This window comes from Triturus cristatus, chromosome 10, assembly GCF_964204655.1.
Source record: "Triturus cristatus chromosome 10, aTriCri1.1, whole genome shotgun sequence".
NCBI classification, from domain to species: Eukaryota; Metazoa; Chordata; class Amphibia; order Caudata; family Salamandridae; genus Triturus; species Triturus cristatus.
Window position 1 is genome coordinate 456327554 of NC_140593.1, and position 21532 is coordinate 456349085.

Below are 21532 nucleotides of genomic sequence, written 5' to 3' on the forward strand. Positions count from 1 at the left end.
CATTTAAAACGCTTCATGGCATTGGCCCTCTATATATGAGAAAGAGGATCAGTTTCTATCGACCCACCAGATCCTTGCGCTCTGCGTCATTGTCCCTCACTGTGGTCCCAGCAACTAGGCGTGCCCGGATCGGAGGGCGTTCCTTTAAATACCTAGCGCCACTCGCCTGGAATGCCCTCCCTTTGGCGTTAAGAAAGTGTGATACCTTGATGACCTTTAGAAAGAAGCTCAAAACGCGTCTTTTCGGCATGTAAGTCCTCCTCTCTGTTGAAGCTTTGTGGTCTAGGGTCTGTCAGCGCCGGGACACTCTGTAGCTGAGCGCTTAACAAAACTCTGGATAACATAACATAACATAACAAAGTGGGAAGAGGTAGTGACCCAACAGTGGAGAAAAGGTTTCATTAAAAAATTGTTAAGTTAGAACAGGGGCAATAACTTTTTAAGAGAGTAATATGTTTGTTTTTTTATTACACAATCAACTACTATATTTCTATCCTCATTATCCTTTAGAACCTTATCAATTTCATAGAACAGGTTTTTACTAAGCACTAACTTGGCATCTGCAGTGCAATTACAATTTTAAATAGGATTGTTTTTATTTGCATTGCATTCCTCGTTCTTAATAAGCAGGCCAGATACCTGGAGGATGACAATTTCTGTTTTTTCTAGTGTGTCATACCTTTATCCGCTCAATAAGATTATTTTTACCTTTCAAATTCCAAGAAGTAAATTTGATCTGACTACTCATTCAGAATACTAACACTTTATTCATTATAGAACAACATATTGTGATTTATTAAGAGTATATAATAAAAGGCCTCCCTGCCCATTGCAATATATATTATTATTTTTGTTACTAAAAATACATACAACATATTCTGGAATATGCAAGGATTGCACGTTGGAAAACCACCACAGTCCTTGCATTATTGTCCATAGGCGATAAACAGAAGATGTTAGTGTGAACAACAAAAAATCTCTTCATAACGCACACTAATATGAGCATGTAAAACATATATGTATTCAAAAACTTGCCCTTAATATATACTTTTCAAATTGTGGAAAATTTCTGCCACAAAGTTCTTATGGTGCTCACCTTCGATAGGCCACATCACTTACATTTCTCCAACTCTTCGTAAAAAAAGAGATGTCGTCCAAGAGAGGATTACCTTTTCACCAGTCCTTTAATGCAAAGTTCGGCAGAGCACGCCAAAGTTTACCACCTCAAAAGATATTGGGGCATATTAACAAGGGCTGATGATAAACTTATCGCTTCTTTAGCGTCCGTTTTCGGGTGAAAAGCGGCGATAACTTTATTGCTTCATCAGCAAAGACATGCTAGCGCATGTTTTGCATACTTAGCGCCTGTTCCCAGCACGCCTAACTTTGGATAAATATCGCGAAGGCAGCTTCGCGATATTTACAACAATGGCCCGGCTGGCGTAGTGATGTACAAAATCACGCTAGCTGGCCATTATCGCTGGATTTGAACATCTGGTAAAATCCAGACTTATGTATCCATAACGTTGGGTTTGGATTATGGTGATACGACCACAGGGTCGTATCACCAAGGCCAACGCCGTTTTGAGTGCAACATCGCTGGTTTTCCCTGGATATTGCTGGAATATTATCTCCCTGGAGTAACGCGTTGTTAAGAACGTGCTAACCAGGCAATAAATTCCAGCGATAGGTGGCGATAAATATAAAAGCGCTAAGCGCACTTTGCGATTTTTTTCGCCTTCTGTTGCTGATATGCCCCATTGTTTTCCTTTCCCTAGGGAACGCAAAAATGAAATTATAAAATATAAATAAATTGTAAAACGTATTTACTTGTTAGTGGTAACCCTTGGACAAAGAGGTGTCAGGCTAGCGTGTATGTGTTCAGGTTACTGGACCTCCAAATGAAAACTCTAACAGAGAATATTCCTATCAGTGCTGTTGTGTACTTTATAGGACAATTAAGCTACATGTTTGCATCTTTTTTCTTCATCAACATTGTTCTGTAGTTCTATACATGTTGATAATCAAAATATGTAAAAAATAAATTAATACTTGTATTGTTTTCTTAATTTCTGTGCAGTAATGATTGTACAAGTATGTTTATGGCTTTTGTTTTGCCAATAAGCATTACTTTTATTCTCTCATGTTAAGTCTTGAATATTTCACTGATCGTGATGCATCTCTCTTAACATATTTGTACTGTGCATTTAAATCTACTTTCGGTGCCCTGTCCCGTTCTATTATTTATTTCTATTACATTTGTGTACTGCTCTAAGTCTTCCATTCCACGGTACTGTATCTTTGCCTCTGGTTCCTTCTTCCTGCTCTCTTTCATGTGTTTCTCACCTCAAGAAATGCAGTTAAAATTAATACCATATAGATTAGTTTGTTTAAATTATTATTTTGTAACTGCCCCAATGGGGGGAAAACCAACAATGGAATGGTTCTATTACTTAACAAACTAACAATCCAATTTTGTTTATTTGAAAAAACACACATAATATCAAATTGCCACAATTAAGGAAAATAATTCAAGAGCAAATCATGCCCCCAGGTATAATAAAAGCCTGATTTCAGCATATATTCTCATTTTTACTGGCTAATGATATGGGGACTGCTGGGAAGTTGTTGCCCCCTGTAACCTCTCCTTTACGCCAACACTGTAATACAGCACGGGCTAAAACAACTCGGGATTACGTTTATTGAATAAACCTGGCATGGTTCTTTATTTTATGGGGTAGTATAGGTTTAGCTTTTGTGTGCAGTCTTGATTTCTTCTTTAATGAGAAAAAAGGACAGCAAAAATAGGATTTGTCTTGTACTTAATATATGTGATATCAGAAAATATAAGTGTCAGCCTATTTAGTAGGATGTAAAGATGCTCTCTTGTTTTCAAAAGAGAAACCAACTGAAGTGCGTAAAAGGTGAATTCGTTTTGCATTACATATCAGAACTATCATTTAAATGATGTTCTGCTTAACAGATGATTTCTAGAACACAACATTTTAAATATAAATTGTAAAATGAAGGGAAAGGGTTGGTTTACTTGCAAGGCCAGATTGTGCATTCAGGTCTTCTCATCTTAACGAACAGAAGGTCTCTGCGGTTCAGCTTTATATAACATTTTGCACCAGGTTTCCGTGACATAAACCGGCAAATTGTGGTTATTTGGAATTTACTTTCCAACGCAAAATTTGTTGCCAGAAAGTAACACAAAACAGTACTTTGCGCTGAATTATTTTACTTTGTATCAGGGGTGTTCCATGGATGGTACAAGGCTGTTCCCATGCAACCACCCACGGGCTTTGATGTAAAGCCTTATCTACTAACAATAGTAGACAGGATTTTGTGCCAAAAAACAACCCCTTGTTGAGAATAATGTTAATTTGGTGAAATTATTTTTTTCTCCAAGCTTTTTTGACTTTGCATGTGTGCTCTACTGTACAGCACACATTTAAAGTGGGAAAGGTTTCAAAGTTTGTTTAGGCATGGTACTCTGTACTGGAAAGGTAACCTTTTAGTGTGAAGCCTATACGATACACCATGCAGACACGTTGCACTATTGTGTAAATGTTTGTGTGTGGTGCTAGGCAGCCTGATTTTGCACCAGCACTAGGGAGTTAACAAGATAGTGCCATGTCTTAGTAGATATGGTGCTGTTCTGTTCTCTCTCACTTACACAACACACCAACTTGGGTTGCAGCAATGTGCTGCGTGAGTTTTTAGTATATCTACCCCTGTTAATCTTCACACCAGACCTTAGTGATCCTAAAAACACTTGCAGCAATGCCATCTCTTAGACCCTCTGGACTTACCACTGCATTTCGGTATTTTTTTTGCGTTTGAACTTCTTTGGCCTTTCACACCCCCAGAGTGCTAACTAGCATTATAACAATGCTCATCAAATGTATCCTTTGAGTATGACTTATAATTTTCAAGTTACCTTCACTGAGAACTATAAACGCCTTCCTACAAAGGACAATAGTTGCTGGCTGTTTTTACTTTTTTTAAATTTGAGTTTGACTTGTATTATTTTACAGGTCTATGGCCTCCATTTAGAAAGCTATGCACACTTGAAGATAAGCCATAGTGTCTTGGGGTCTGGGAGGCTTTAGGGCAGACCCAGAAAGTACGAGCCTATAGATTTTGATTGCAAAGATGAAGAAGGACCAGGATCAGTTCAATAAGGTAAGGGCCTTTTCTGCTCGAAACTACACTTTTAAGCCACAAGTGTAGCCTATCAAATGAGCTTCACATAAAAATAATTGTAGTGCAATCGGAAACACAAAGGTAAGACTTGGAAATTAGGCTGACATTCAGGTTCACAGAGATTTTGAGTATCGAAAGATGCAAAGGAAAGAACATATGGAACTAAGGGGCATATTATCAAGCACGGCGTTAAAATTATCGCCGCTTTAGCGGCAGCAAACTGCCGCTAAAGCGGCGATAATGGGCTTGATAATATGCCGCAGAGAATTCCAATAGAAACCCATGTTGACATCAGAACATGGGCTTCTATTGGAATTCTTAAGGGCATATTACCAAGCCCATTATTGCCGCTTTAGCGGCAGTTTTCTGCCGCTAAAGCGGCGATTATTTTAACGCCGTTTCTTGATAATATGCCCCTAAGGAAGAAAATACCTATTGAAAGAGACCAGGGAAATTGAGTTGAGGATACCATAAGCACAACACAACAGTTTTTACAGGATTAGCGAGCAAAGTTATGTGAGCGAAAACGCCTAGCTTGGCAAATCACTGGCAACACATTCCTAAATAGGTTTTAAAAGGTTTATAGGAATCTTTGTAGTAGAAAATAGTGTAAGATCCTGGTTAGCTATTGTTGAACTTCCCTGTAGCATGTTTCATTCAGAAAGATCACATTGGATATAGGTGCTAGGGGGTAGACGAGGGTCCTAAAAATGAAGAATCATATTTTCTAGGATAGATTTATTGCACAAATGTTACTGTTCTTTGGATGTACATGGTACCTGGTATCCAAATGTCCACCACCCCAGGAGAGATTAGGGTTTCATTCACTAAAGTCTGTTCATCAATGCAGTATTCTCAAAACAAGATGAATGGCTCACTCAGACGAACTAAAGACGTATTTGTATTCAAATGTTTTGTGTGTGCATAGTGTTCCATATATATATTGGAGTGCTGTATAAACCATGATGTGCAGTACTGATGGTGCGGTGCACAAATAGGGAGTGAGTGAATGCATACATTTAGTGTAAACAGTGCCCAGGGTGCATCCAGTTAAGAAGAGGAGTGGCAGAAAATAGGTATCAAACAAAGTGTTTTCACAAGTGATTCATAAATTCGTTCTGTTAGGAAGAAATGTCAATGTTCCCACCTCATGTAAATTAGTCCATGGGTCTCCTCGGTCCTCAGGATAGAAATAATCATGTCAGCCTACACACAAAATGTACGACCCTCAAAGGTCTCTCTTAAGTCTGTCACACCCCGTTGTCACAAAGAATTAGTCAGAGGTAAGACAGTTACATACATCTGACCAGGCTTCCCATGCAGAATTGGTGGATAGATTTCCTGCTTGGCTTAACCTATGTAATTTCAGCCTTAGCTAGAAAGGCAAACTGATTGCACTCATGTAAAGGAAGCACTTTTGAGAAGTCTAACCACAGAGCCGAATTTCAGAAACTTTGTGAACAGTACCAAGGAGGAAAACCAGTTATCGAGGTGTTGGGCATTGAACATACTGATTGAGTGGATTAGAAACAGTAGCGCAGAAACCTCTAGAGGGTGGAACAAATGTATTGGTATAGAGCACATTCCACGTAACTAGGCCTGGGAGAAATTTCCATTAAGCTGCATTAATTTTTGCAATTTTTCAAGTTTCATGTTACACTTCTTATGTGAAAATCCCGACATTACAACAGAACACTGTGCGGTTGCTTCAGGACAATTTTTTTTGTAGGAGCACAGGACTAATGCCAGTGACCAGAATGTGAGCAGCTGCTGTCCACTGCACTTGTTTTTTTGGTGATATTTCTGTTAGCGCAAACTGTGTCCTTGTGTACAAGATGAATGCCAGAACATATTTTGCATTAAAATATAGTGTTAAATGCAGGTTTTGCCATTTGACTAATAGTTTTTGAGACATTTCACACAATTACAGAAGCAGCTGCTCCTGAAACCAAGTGGTGGGGCAATGCGGAAGGGAGGGTGGAGGGGGAATAAACTGCTGCTACCGGATTCCAGCTTCTTCCTTTCGCACACTGCACAAAGCTCCCAGACTCCCTACCCAATCTGGCACTGCTCTCATGCTATATCTAGCATAAAAGCAGCACCAGAATTGGTCTTAGAGGCTTAGTTTGCCTCTCAGACAGTACCTGGGACCCTGAGGCGTTTCTCAAAACCGGCTGTACAATACAGCTCGGTAGGGGAAACCCAAGTGCACATGCCTGTTTGGCAGGCCGCCAAGCCGACATGCGCACTGACAGTGTGCAACTCTCCTCCTCCCTGCTTAGCCTACTATCATCAAAGACAATGCCCCTGCCCCGCCCTAGACTCGGGCCACTCGGCAGTGACAGCAAAAAATATCTCCTGACACTGACCAGTGGGGCACCACCCTTGCATAATTACTCAAAAGCAAATCGCACGGATTTCACACATCCATATGCATAACATTTGTGTAACGAGATGGCAGAGCAGCTGTTGGTTTTGACAATATTTCAATATAAGACAAGGACTATCAGCAGAATTCAAGGTAATGACCCCAGCAACCTGTCCAGAATGGAAAACAAAGTAAAACCTTCATCACAATCCATACTGTAATGATGGAAGAGAAGCTACCATTACCAAGAGACTGAAAAGGAGGTGCTATGAATATCAGGACACATATTGCATGAAAGCATACAAGGCTTACCACACTGGAGTTGGAGGAGCACATATTTCCCTTGCTTTGCTGGGGCGGTTATAGGTAAGTCCTGAAGCCTTGGCTTGTGTTTCAGCCACTGCCAATAGATACCTCCAGAAAGTTTCTAATATTGGGGTTCATCAACAGCTCTTAGGGTTACTAATGGTAGTCAGGCTTAGTATATAAAAGACTTATGTAACCTAAGTTATTCTGTGAGGTCTATCACCCCTATCTAACGTGGATGGAAAAAGGAAGGTGTGATTATCAGGAGAAGTTACCTTGGAGTTGCCAGAAGAATATGTCTTTGAGTCATGCCTCAGATAATATGTGAATGAGGCCTCTAGAAGAGATTAGTAAGCTGACATATGAGAAGTCGAATCCATTAGAATTATAGTAGCCTATCTTTAAAGGGTAGGACCCTGAACTGAATCATGAGACTCTCACATCTGACCAGGATGGTATGCCTGAGCTTAATAAGTTACTGCCAATTGGAGGCCTAACTTCAAGATATTCCTGTACTATAAAGCGAGAGCATGCCAGTCCTTATGAAATTTAAATAGAAGCAGCAGACAAGAAGAAAATAATGACCGCCAGCTGTTAAAACTGAAATGGGACAGTGAAGCTTATGATAGTGAGCATAAGGACACTACACCTGGACCTACCGATTTATGATAATGTTACAGAATACTGTTGCTCAATATATCTTAGTAAATGTTGGTAGAAAAACATCTTTAAGTTACCAGGCCCAGTGACAGCCTGATCAGCCAGGTATTGGCCCAGATGGTACTTAAAATAAAGGAGTTTTGTTTTTCCTCCTTGGCTTGCTAAGTCATTAGGGATGTTTGGTGAGGCACCTTTTTTCTGAGATAATGTGGCAGGACATTGTTGGACTTCTAAACAGTAAGGATACCTCACTGAACCATGTCATCGGGTTGACTGTAAACTGTGCAATGTTGGGCCGTGAAGATGTACCTCTCTGAAGTGAGTCTACCTCGATACCAGTCACAGAACTGAGTGGTGTTTTCACCAGAGTGGGTTTCCCCAACGAGGTTGCTTTAGATTGTGGAAAAACACCAGGTCCACTTGAAAGAAGACCCAGAAATCCGTGGTCGGTGGCCTAAAAAATCACTTGCAGAGCCTGTGGGATACCCTCTTACTGTCACTTTTGGGTGGTACTACAGGAGGAACTGAACTTCTATCTCTTTGGTCTTCTGCTTCAGGACCTTGTGAGAGAGATTCCATCCGACTTGAAAAAGAAGAATGGGAAGGCAATCTCAGAAACCCCGAAAATGCCAGTGAATCCCAGAAACCCCTAGAATGCCACTGAGGACAATAACCTTGGTCTCAGGTCCAAGCGTATGTGAAGAAGGCTATCAAGAATATAGAAGCCTATAAGTAGCCGGAAAACAGTAGTATGTTGTGAAAGTCCACCTGACAGAGTACAAACTTGGATAACATGTTTTCTGTTAAGCTTGTGGAGTCCAGCACGCTCCAGGAAAAGTGGAACAGATCTTTCATTGAGCTATTAAGTATCAAAGATGCAAGCTACCTCATTGATATAAACACTTCAATGCAACATCACCTGGCATGTCATGTCAACAGATCAAAATCTCACTATGACTGTTCTGACTTTATGTTATTGTTTGTGGTATTTGAAGAGAAAGATGAAGAAGGTAAGCCCCTCTGCAACCACATGCATTGAAAAGAGAAGGATGGTTCAGCGGGAAGGGTGAATATGTCTTCTCACAAGATTTCCCAACATGTAAAGGGGCATCAGGGCCGGACTGGCTTCCAGGCGTTTCTGAATAAACAATGCAAAACAAATGTTTTAAAAAGGACGCTTTAAAGCTATTTGTTTTGCATGGTTCATTTAGAAGTGCCGGGAGCTCACTAGCAATAAAATCAGCCCCTCAGCAATGCACCTGGACCCCACCCTGCCACCCCAGCAAAAAACGCCCGGTAGCCAGTCGGGCCCTGTGGGGCATACATCTATTTTACTTCTTGGGCATGTTCTCTAGGAACACAGAATAAACAGGTGCAATCATAGAATTAGGGACAGCATGCCTTTTAAGAACAAGATGTAATATAGACACATAAACTAAGGGACAGCATCACAGGTGAAGGAATGAAAATACTCCTGTGCCAGCCACACAGTTTTGCTCTTTAAAACTATGGGTCTGTGTGGCCTATAGAGGATTTGATACTAACCAATCCATTCCAAAAGCTGATCAACTGACACAGAAGACTTCCAGGTTGTCGGCTAAAAAACATTGCTGTCTTTCATGTTACCTGGGGAGACTACTTATTAATCCTTAAAGTGATTTCAGTCATTCTGACTTTCAAGGAAAAGAGATAGCTGTGGCATGGAGATTTTGTCTACCTGGCTTACCCGTTCCACTAAAATATACAAAAAGGCGATGGAATGCTTCAATCAATCTCAGCCACCGGTAATTACTCAGGGCTGCATCCCAGTCCATCATTTTGCACACCATGCCACCTCAGTTTGGACCCAGCTATATGCAAATCAGTCTTGACCCTTCTACAAACTGAGGTGACATGGTGTAAACAATAACGATGGCCTGGGACTTGATCAGAGTAATTAGCAGTGGTTGAGAATAATTCGAGCATTCCATCCATCACTTTTTGCATTCTTCAGTTTATCGACCTAAGTGGAGGGGCATGTCAAGACATGGGTCCCATGCACACTGTGTCACTGGTATCAAGCTATACCTGGCTGATGAGCCCTAACAAGGGCAAAACCAGTCATAGGCTTCTTGTTTTCCTGTTCAGGAAGGACCTGATTTGGCAGTTCAGGCTGGACTGCTCTCACTTGAGGAGGGTCAAGACTGATTTGCATATGGCTCAGTCCAAACTTAGGTTGCCTGGTGTGCAAAATACCGATGGAGTGGGATGTGGCCCTGAGTAATTACCAGTGCCTAGGATTAATTCAAGCATTCTATCCATCACTTTTTCTAAACTTAGTCCACTAAGTCACAGATTGAACAGACAGTTCTCTTATTGACTCTCAGGCTCAGAAGTGATCCTTGTGTACTTTGACCTGACTGTGTGCTGTTTGGAACCGAAGATACCCTACCTTAAATTCTCTCATGTTCACTAGTTGTCACTATTTTTCCCCATTGCCCTATTAGAAGCCTTATCTTTTCTTAACAGGCTTTTAAACTGTGAAACTCTTTCCCTATAGCAAACTATAGCACTGTCACCCATTTTTACTTTCACAGAGTTGTTAAGATTGAACTCTTTTCATTATCCATTACATGAGTAGGTGTGTGTTGTTTAGTTGCGGACTGGGATATGTTGCTGATGTTGCAGTTGTGCTATATAGAGAACCCTTTCCTTCATGTATTCAAGTATCTTGAGTCATAAGTGCCTACCTTATAGCTGCATGCTTTTGACTCTGGATAAGGAGGAGTTGTGGACACATGTAAAGTGTCTGTTATGGTCCAGGAGCTCAGAGAATCTATAGTCACATGGACTCAGATAACTGAATTCAGTTCTTAAGATTTCAGTAACTTCATACTGATAATTTTTCTGCATCGCCCCAAACACCACAGAGGTGCAATCTTGGCAAGGTACAAATGTAGTCAAAGTTCAGAAGGCCACTGGAGAAGTGGTCAGCATACCTGAAATCCTCTACAAGACACACAATAACTTCATTGTGCAGAAATGCTTCACCCAACTCTGAGAAAATTAATGTCCATGATGACCTTCCAATGTGAGCGCCTGAAAACGCCATGGATTTAGGCCCAGATCTCTGTACTGGGGTGAATGTATGACATTGTTCTGCATTCTGTCCATCAATTGTTGTTTTTGCATTTGTCACCCCGAGTGGGAAGGGTATGCCCAGACGTGGGTCCCTTGCTCTCCATGCCACTGGAATCAAGCTATCCTGGCTAAAGAGGGGTGAAACCCCGAAACCGGTCCTAGGATGCTTGTTTCCAGTCCAGGGAGGACCTGGCTTGGCAGTTCGGGCTGGACTGTTCCCATGAGGCACAGGGTCAAGACTGATTTGCATATGGCTGGGTGCAAACTGGAACGGCATGGTGAGCAAAAAAACGATGGATTTAGGCCCAGATCTCTGTACTGGGGTGAATGTATGACATTGTTCTGCATTCTGTCCATCAATTGTTGTTTTTGAAAACGCCATCTAAGCATGTCTCGTCCTTTTCAGCTACACACCATCAATAACAACCACTGTGAATGTACTAGCTTCAGGGGTTCCTGGATGGAGGAACTCGCTGAAAGAAGGCTACAGTGTGATCCAGAATAATTGCAGCAAGTACCGCCATCTAAGGGTTATAATATTTCTGGAGTTTTTTAATTCTGTTTTTCCTCTTCACTATAGGCTTCCACCAATCCAGAAATGGAGGAGCCTTATCAATCATATGCTGAAGCATCATCCAGCTTGGCTGTAACTGAGACTAATTGCAAATGCAATATTGTTGACTGGATCCCTCTAGACTTTAAAATAAAAAACAAATATTGAATAACAATTCCAAATTGCCCTGTAAGATCCTGCCCACATCTACTGTGGTTATTCATATATTTTGCGAAGAAAGAGATCTTGTCCTGCCTGTGACTACCATTCCCAGCTTCTGAACACTAGTGCTATTGAACGCAACTGTCTCAATGCTTATACCAGATGCACAATTGATATCCTTGATCAAGCGCGTAATAGACACCAATAGGCCGGGGGAGGAGCAATGTTCGTGCCCAGAGTCAGGCGTGACACGCGCGCCACTTGTTTTTCTTTACTTTTGGTATAAGCGCGGCACCCGCGCTTTACTTATAACATTAAAAGTAAAGCACGGGTGCCACGATTATACCAAAGGTAAAGAAATAGATTTTTTTTTCTATTTCTTTACTTTTGGTATAATCGCGGCACCCGCGCTTTACTTTTAATGTTATAAGTAAAGCGCGGGTGCCGCGATTATACCTAAAGTAAAGGAATAGAAAAAACATCGATTTCTTTACCTTTGGTTTTATCGCGGCACCCGCGCTTTACTTATAACATTAAAAGTAAAGCATGGGTGCCGCGATTCTACCCAAAGGTAAAGCATTTTTCTAAATAGTCTACTGCAAGGAATTTGACAGCAGTCGGTCGTACTTACCTACTTAAATGGACACGAACATGCTGCATTTTATACATAAGACACCTGCTCTATAGATATATGTGCCCAGCGCTTTCCAGGATATAGTAACGTATAGGATGTAGCATAACGGCCAGAGCTCCCGACATTGGAACTGGGGAACCATGTTATAGTCTCGTTGTCGGTTCAGCATCACATGATTCTGGGCAAATCACTTCATCTCCCTGTGCCTAACAAAAAGAAATGCTGCGTGCAATCTAGTCACACATTTGACTCATCAGAAAATGGGATACAGAGTTAATGAGCTTGTTGCAAAGCACAACATATAACATGCAGACCACAGATTTGTATATTCTGTAGTCAGCTCAATGGGTTACTTGTTTTTGCAAAGTTCTTTTGTTACCTGCAGGAGCTGTAATCTAGCTCATTGAGTTGTGAACTGGCATCAAAAAGATGCATGTAAATTGCAATGCATAGGTGTAGAACCTTACAGCATTTTTTCTATCTTTCTCTGTTCTAATATTGCTAAATATGATTCTTTTGTGAAGTAATAATGACTTATTGGAAGTTGTTTTGCTCCTACGAACTTGAGAGGTGACATGCTCGGTGTCTTTGTTTCCTGGATGGTATTTGCATTAAGGTGTTGAGCTTTAGCTAGTTCCTAGCCACATGAGACTCAAACTAAATGTGTAGTGATGGCCCATTACGTGAGGCATTTGTGTTGGAACTGAAAAGAAGAGAACTCCCTCACCCCCTGCAACTGCTCTGAATGAAAGCACACAAAGGTCCTCCTTACCAGTGGCACGATAACTCTGATGGGCCCCGTAAGGCTAGTTACAAGGACCAGTTAAATTATCAGTGGTGTTAAGAGCAGGTGAAATCTCCATGTGAAATCTCCATGTGAAATATTGGGGAGAAACATGCAGGAATTGGCACAGAAACACGGATTTCAGCATGTTACTCACAAAAAACTTGCAATCCCCATTATTTCACCTTCCAGGACCCTAAGTAATGGTAATTCTGGGGCAAGGAATTAAGACAAATTATTCTGGGCAACTGAAAATGAGGGTCAGGCACTGATGAACGTGTACCAGTTTTGGCACGTTTGGGGGAAAAGTCATGATATTTCACTTGGGCTGTCTCGGACCTGATTCAATAATAGTTATCACATCCAGGATCCGGCTGGATCCCCCTCATTTGCGGCACTTGATGTGCCTCTGGTCATTGTAAAAACTGTGCTTGCATACGATTATTCCTCACTTCAAAGTATGGGAACCAGATGAATGGCTATAGAAAGGAACATTTTAAAGGGAAAGTGATTGGGACTGAATCAAAAGCTCACACTTTCTTCCATTACACAACAAGTTGTAGAGTAGAGATCAAACAAATACAATTAGTGCATTAGCAATGGGCTACATAGACTTTAGTCACTGACTGGCACATTTCAATTGTACAACTAGGCAAACAATTATGTTTCCAAAATAACAATAGCGGTTTCAAGTACACGCTGAGGGAATCTTGGATACTTCATATGGTCTGGCTGGAATCTATAGAAACCTGATAAAGCCTCCAAATGTAAACAGAAATCAAGAAGCAAATCCTTTTTGCTGATTTTAGGTCGAGCCTGGGCAGCGCATGCTCTGTTCTGTGAGGCATGCTGCGTTGAGGTAGGGACTTGAAGCTCCGACAACTCCCCGCCTACATCATCCATTGGCTTGTGTCATTGTCCACTGTAAACTGTGGCAGTTCACTTGTCAAAAGGCTTAGTAATCCCTCCTTAGTACAGCTTTGTTTCATTTTGTAACCTCCCATGGCCACACCCCTTTAGTGTTGTTGCGCGGTTGCGGTTTTAATTACAGCCTCAAAGCACTCTTTGCGAGAGTTTAAGCTATTGGCATTGCAAATGACTATGCCTTTTATTTATCGGTTTTAAAAACAACACCTAAATAAAGGGCATTGTTGTTTACAATGCTAATAGCTCAAACTCTTATAAATGCGAGACCTATTGCATTGCAAATGCTTGTTTAGTGTGAAATGGATCCTTGCAATCAAAATGAACTGGAGGATGCATTGCATTTGAACAATTAGCACAAAATGCTGGCCCAAAGGAAATTATGCACATTTCGCCCATGGTTTGTTTTAGGTAAGGTCTGATCTTTAATTGGAAGATTGAGATTGGGCAACAAAATCAGTTTACGGGAAGGTCTGATCTTTAATTAGAAAATTGAGTTTGGGCCACTAAATCAGCAAAGGCAAGGGATGGGCTTTCATTATAACTTTCAGGATTTGGGCCAGAAAATCCAGAAAAGAGGTCAGACCACATCTTATTAGGCATTATGAAGAGGTAAAGTTACAACGAGAGGGTAAATAGCTGAAGCCAATGAAAACAGACAGGAAGCTAAGCACAGAATAAAGCAGAGACAAAGGAGAGAGGGGTCAGCAAAGTGTACACTAACCAGTCAATCACTCAAACTCAGGTTTATTGAAGTATAAATTCCTTAAAGCATCAAGACCCCCTATCAGTAAAAATTCTACTGATGCAATTTTAGTTGTGGAATGGTGGTAACACATGTTTTCCCATCACCACCCTCTGTGAGGTTGAAGGGTCCATGGAGGACTAGACAGACAGGGCTCTTTTGGATAGGGATCCCATGCGAGACTCTACCACTGGGTGTGAGTGTATTACGCTAGGAATGCAAGAGAGCCAGAGGTGGATGAAACCGAGGATTGGTAATGAATCTAGACAGAGCCTTAGAAGAATAGTGGTATCACGTCTTACCCTCAGACAATACACGGCAAGGATACACTCAAAGTGCGGTGTAAAACAACAGCATCTGTAGGGAAAGCGTGCAAAGCAATCAATGTTTTTCATTTAAACAACAGTGGTTTAGACATAGGCGGATTGGAAGTAAACATACATATGGCATATTTTTCTGCAAAAATATCTTTCTATGGCTGCATACCCTTGTGCATTCATCAAGTAAACATTTAACAGTAATCGGGTGCAAGCTACCCCTACACCTGTTGAATCAGATGTCACAACAAGGAACAACACAATGTTCCCAGAGTAAGAGAAGCCTGTGTTAGCTGCTCACCTATTAAACAATAAATGTAAAGGCTATGGCGTTAGCTCAAGGGCTATGCTTATTAGGTTAGCAGTCAGAGTTGTACACAACAGTAGACGTGGTTTGATGTCTGTTATTGGCTCATAGGCTTTTATTCTTCAGCAGCGAATGCAATCTTCTGTACACGTCTCATATTTATTATGAACAACGTGTTTCTCATCCCCATCGGACGTACAAATAGGGCTTGTAAAATGGATGCTGACTTAAAAAATCAAATTTGAAAATCCCCTCTGGGTCTCCTCCAGCTGCCTTCTCCTTTGCATCCAATCACGGTTTCATCAATTTAAAAGTAAACATATATTGACTGCACCACAAATCAAAATAAGCAGTGACAAAGCCAATAGGCCCAGCTTCTATTTATTGAGCAAACATTGTCTACTTTTTGCTTGTGGTTGTGTGAATCGGTGAGTGTGTAAATGTGAGAAGGAGTCAATGCTTGGAGGGAGGTCTGAGTGAGCAAATGAGCAAAGGGATGAGAAGTGCAGCAGGATGAGATAGATTAGACACAGGCCGGGGAAGGCGAACCAGGGCCCAGTAGGGCCCGTTGGGAACGCCACCCAGGTCTGGAGCACCCATGGAGAAAGCCCGCAAAAAGAGACACGCAGGGATTGGGTGCACCCTTTGAAACCCACAAGCCGCCCAATAGCAGAGAAGCGTGCTGAGCAGGGCAAGGAGGTTAAAAAGGGGCACGGGTCCCCCCTTTGACCTCACAAGCTGACCATCGCCACAGAAGAAGCTGACCACCACCTCGAATCATCAGAGGACAGCACAGCCGGAATGACAGCTTTAGCCAGCCTTCCCACAGGGGGGGTGGACTACCAGGCAGCAAGCAGTGGCGCAGGACTCACCGGACAGTACCACCAGCAGAGAGAGGCCAGGCATCCGAGGTCCTCCGGAGCAGGGGTGCGTGCATGGTGGGTGTGCCGAAGGGAAAGGCCACGTCCCCAGGCTTTGTCTGCCCAGCAACTGGTCCCGGTCGGATACTTGGAGAGAAATCAATGGGGCCGCGGGCTAGACAAAGAGGAAATGCCCACCCTCACTTGGGGCTGCATCGTAATGGCTTGAGCATCCCCAGGAGAGCTTGGTTCTGTGGGCACAAGCGGAGGCTCCAGAACTAGGAAGGGGGCCGCAGCAAGGGTAAACCGCTGTCCCGCCCACTGAAGCAAGAGCGAGCTCAGGCAGAATCAGGAAGTGGCCGAAAGGAAAGCAGCAGCCTCACCCACAAGAGGGGTATGAGCCGACGCGAGGCCAGAGCAGTTACGAGGTCATGGCAGGCAAATAAGGTGCCTACCGCAGGCAAAGAAAAAGGCTGGCGCGTTTCCACCAAGAGGCATGGAAGAGGCTGAGCCACAACTGAAGGAGCAAATGAGGCCCCGGGGGGAATCTAGCTCAGAACTCAACAATGACCTGCAGGTGATGCTGGAAAAGGCGGTCCTTAGTGGCACTAAAGGGAAAAGACTGGATGGACAAGCACATTGCAGGGAGCACGGGGGAGAGGCCAACTAAGAGAGCCCAGAAACCCACGAAGCATGCAGCCAGACGGCAGCCCCCACTTGCAAGGGGAGGCAAGGGCTAAAACGCGGCAGCCCCCACAGCGCAGAGGCCGGGCGACTACAAGTCCCAGCTTAGGTTGGCATGCATGAAAAGGCAGGAGCATGGCAAACCCACCACTGGAGGAGGAAGAAAACAACAAAAAGGAGGGGTACAGCAGCGAGGACAGCAATGAGGGGCCTGTAGCCACGACAGCGGCCTCTATGGGGACACACAGCACGGCGAGCTACAATGCAGTGGCAAGGAATGGTGAGCAATGAGCGCAAAACAAAAGGGGCGTGTTGCGCACTGATGTGCGGGGGCAAGCCCTAGGTTTTGAGAGGGCACTCGGGAAAATTGCTAACTATGGAACTCAGCTGGGGTGAATAACTACGCAGAGCAGGGGCCATGGGGACCCATCTCCCCTGGCCAGCTAACCAGAGGGGGGGACAGGGAGAAAGGGAGTTCCAAGGGGAAGCATGGGGCAGATACCCTTTCAGCAGCAACCCCCACACCCAGCAGCTTGGATGCCCTGGTGGCTGTGGGCCGTGCCAGTCACGCAATGCGGCGGGGGTCAACAGCTGGGAATGAGGAGCACTGAGGACAGTGGGGGACCTGGGAGTAAATGGTCCGGCCAGGCAGTGCCACAGAAGAAGGAAACCAGGGGATACACTAAGGCAGCACACAGAAACCCAGGGGACGCTGGGTGCGGGGGAAATGCAGTAGGGAGGGTGGCTAACCCAGGCAAACCAGACAGTGCGGCGGCAACCGGTGGAGACTAGCCAAGCAAGGCCAGTTCAGGAGAAGGTCAAGGGCAATTGGTCAAGCCCGTCATCTCATACATTTGCCCGTCCCCAGGGAACACCCCCCACTACAACTTGGCTGGTGGATCTAGCCAACCTAATACTGCTCGCAGTGAAGGAAAGAATCTGGCGGAAGGAATACATTGATATATTTTCCTTACCGGAAGCACACTAGGTGCGGTTGGTTTTAGCAGTACAGGATAAGAAGGATGAGGACAGGAGGGACAGGCCCAAACCCAGAAATGAGAAATCAATAGAAAATTGGCTGTGGGCCTTTAGAACCCTGGCATGCATCATCTTGGAAAATTCCCCGAGAGTGCGGCAGCCTTGCTCCTGCATGAGCAGAAGGTGCATGAGGCACAGCAGAAGTATCAAGGGGAGGCTTGGTTACGGTATGAAGAGGGCTTCAGGGAAAAGATGCAGACCTGACCGGTGATACAATGGGACCACCAGGACATAGAAGGGTTAATGACTCACATGATGGCAGCCAGGGAAGGGGAAGGCACGCATGAGCACAATTTTCGTCCCGCAGGGTTCAAAGGGAAATATGAGGGTCAGGGACAAGGGTCCAATGGCAGAGAAAAGCCGTGAGGGAAGGCCAGGAAGGGTCACACGGCAACTTGCTGGAAGTATGACAAAGATGAATGTAAATGGGGGCACACCTGCAGATTTGGACACAGCTGCAGGAACTGCGGTGGCAACCACCCCAATGCCCACTGCAAACAATCACATGGGGCATGGGACAGCAGAGAGAACAGCAACAACAAAAAATAGCAGCGGGTGCGAACAGGCGCAGGAAGGAAAGGGGGACAGAAAAAGGGGAAAACACTGCCTACCCCATCAGAATAGGGAGATTAGTGGCATAACTGAACAATTGCCAAAAGGAGACAGACAGGCAACGATTGGCAGAGGGTTTCACATATGGGTTCCTCATACCTTATAAGGGCCCACTGGTCCCGTGGCTTAGCCACAACCTAAAGTCCATAGGGGCAACCCGGAGGTGGCCGGGCAGAAGTGCATAAGGAGATACAACTGGGGAGGGTGGTAGGCCCCTTCACCGCCCACCCGCTCAAGAATCTCATGGTGTTCCACTTGGGGGTGGTACCAAAGAAATAGGCAGGGAAATTCTGACTCATACACCACCTGTCGCACCCGTAAGGGGATTCCATAAATGACTGGCAAGAGCAGGACAGCTGTTCAGTGGCATACGCCTCATTAGACGATGAAGTGGAGCTGATTGAGCCAGTAGGGTGGGGGACCTCTTAGTCAAAACAGACATCGAGTCGGCCTTCTGCTTACTGCCAGTGCACCCAGACACCTATCATCTACTGGGATTTTAGTTGAATGGGTACTTCTATTACAACAAATATCTGCCTATAGGTTGCTCTATATCATGTGCCTAATTTGAGTGATTCAGCTGTTTCCTGGAGTAGGTGCTTGGGACGCGACACCCGGAAAGAGGGCGCTTTCACTACTTGGACGACTTCCTGTTAATTGGCAAAATAGGAACACAGGAATGCGCTAACCTCCTCTGCCAGTTTAAAGGGCTGGCCGTGGAGCCCAGGCATGGGAAACAACCTTTACAACTCAGTCATTACATCGCACTACATTTACAACGCAGTCATTACATCACAACATCCTTTACAAAGCATGTCACTACAACGCAGCCATTACATTGCATGTCATTACAACGCATACCATTACAACGCATAGTACCCCTACACTATCCAACACTTACCCTACTGTTGCACCCCCTGGAGTTAGAATAGTAATTTTTACCTCTATACTATCCAACACTTACCCTACTGTTGCATCCCCTGGAGTTAGAATAGTAATTTTTACCCCTACACTATCCAACACTTATACTACTGCTGCACCCACTGGAGTTAGAATAGTAATTTTTACCCCTACACTATCCAACACTTACCTTAAATGCAATGTAATGGTATGCGTTGTAATGGCATGCGTTGGAAAGGTATAATGTGATGTAATGGAATGTGTTGTAAATGTAGTTTTAAAAAATGCGTTGTAATGGCATGCGATATAAAATGATGCGTTGTAAAGGATGTTGCGATGTAAAAACTGCATTGTAAAGGCATGCATTGTAACGCCATCCATTCCAAGGGATCCCACTAGCGCCAGACAAAACAGAGGGCCCAGTTACCAAACTATCATTCCTGGGGATTGAGCTGGATTGAGTAGAAGGGACATGCAAGCTGCCACCTGTGAAGGTCTCTGAGCTGCGTCAAATCATAAGGCAATTGTTGCAGAGAAAGAAGGCAATGCTGGAGGAAATCCAGCAGCTGAACTTCGCTAACAGAGTGATCCCAGCAGGGCGACCGTTCTCCAGGTGGCTGTCCTGGTTGACCAAGGGGATGTCAAAAAGACACCACAGGGTGCGCCTTATGCAAGGGGTAAAAGACGATCTAGAGCAGTGAGATGCTTTCTTGGCCAGTTTCAATGGCACTTCATGTGGAGCGAACCCTGTTGCCTGCAGAACAATGGGAGCTCTATACAGACGTGGCAGGTAGCCACGGCTTTGGGGCTATCTCGGGGTCTGCATGAGCAGTATCACAGTGGCCAGACAGCTGGCATAGCACGAGGATCATGGGCAACAATACGCTTTTAGAGCTTTTCCCCATATGGGAAAACACCGACCAACAGGCAAATCACACTCTGGTCAGACAATCATGCAGTGGTCCAGGCGATCGATTTGGGAACAGCAAAATGCCCGGTGGTGGTAAGGCTCTTGCTACACCTAGTCGGGTGCCAGCTGGGGTTGAACATTGCCATTAGGGCAAGACATATTGCAGGGATGGAGAACTCAATAGCTGATGCAATCTCTCGTTTTCAGTGGGACAGATTCAGGGAGCTGGCACCCCAAGAAGATCAGTGCATGACGCCAGTACCGTGACCCATTTGGGAACTTGTGGAGATGGCCTAACGAGGCTGGTGAACAGTTCACTGGCCCCCAAGAGAGTGAAAAGATATCATAAGGGCTGGGAGGTTTTCAGTAGTGTAACTGGTACAGGGTGGGGCGAGCTGGGTAATCCCGGGAGATGTGACAGCATTTATCGAATGGGCATTCCAGAGCGGAAGGAGCAAGACATGGGCACAAACGCACCTCAGCGTGGTCTCATACTACGCTAAGTTAGCAACAGGGGAGGACCCGACAGGGACTTTCCTCTGTAGGCCGGCAATGAAAGGCTGGAGTAGGCTAAAACCCAGGATGCATGACAGGAGGAGGCCCATCGATTTTGAAGTCTTGAAAAGGGTACTGGGCACATTAACAGGTATATGTACAGGACAACATGAACTGGCTTACAGAATTAGTGAGCTAATGGTCCCGGCGAGAGTTAACCCGGGGTTGGCATGCATGTACACAGAGTACCTACACATAGGGGGCAGGTACATGGTGATCCACCCGCTTCAGTCAAAGATAGCCCAAGCAGGCAGAGGCAAGCACACAAGGATTGACTGCATTGAGGACAGGGCATGCTGCCATGATTGCCTCATACTGGAATACATGGAGCGGAGCAACCTGGCACCAGGGCAGCTATTTGCACACAGGGACGGGTCTTGCCAAAGCTGATTTCAATTCATAGCAGCAATGAGGAAGGCTCTCGAGAAGGCAGGGTTTCCACCCAGAGAGTTTGAGTCACACTCATTCCTCATAGGGGCAGCAACCAATGCGGCTAGCCTGGGGTTCAACGCAGAGCAGATCAAGACATTGGGACGCTGGGCGTCGGGTGCTTTTCAATGAGTACATATGCCCGTGGGGTACTGAGCTTTGATTTCTCTCCCTTAAGGTCCGTCGGGGAGCCGCTGCCAAGTGTGGATCCAGAGCCATTCATTCATAATGCAGGCGCAATGGTAGGCGGCTGCATGGAAAGAAGTCAAGGGGATCTGGCAACAGAACACAGCGCTGACTTGGCTGGGGCAATCGGGCATGAAATGGGATCAACTGCTCCCCGCCGTGCAGGGGACATTGCACGGGGGCAACTGGCCAGACGCGGTGGTCATTCATCTGGAGTGCAACAAACTAGCAGATATTGGGAGAAGGAGCCTGCTGGAAAAGATGACTTT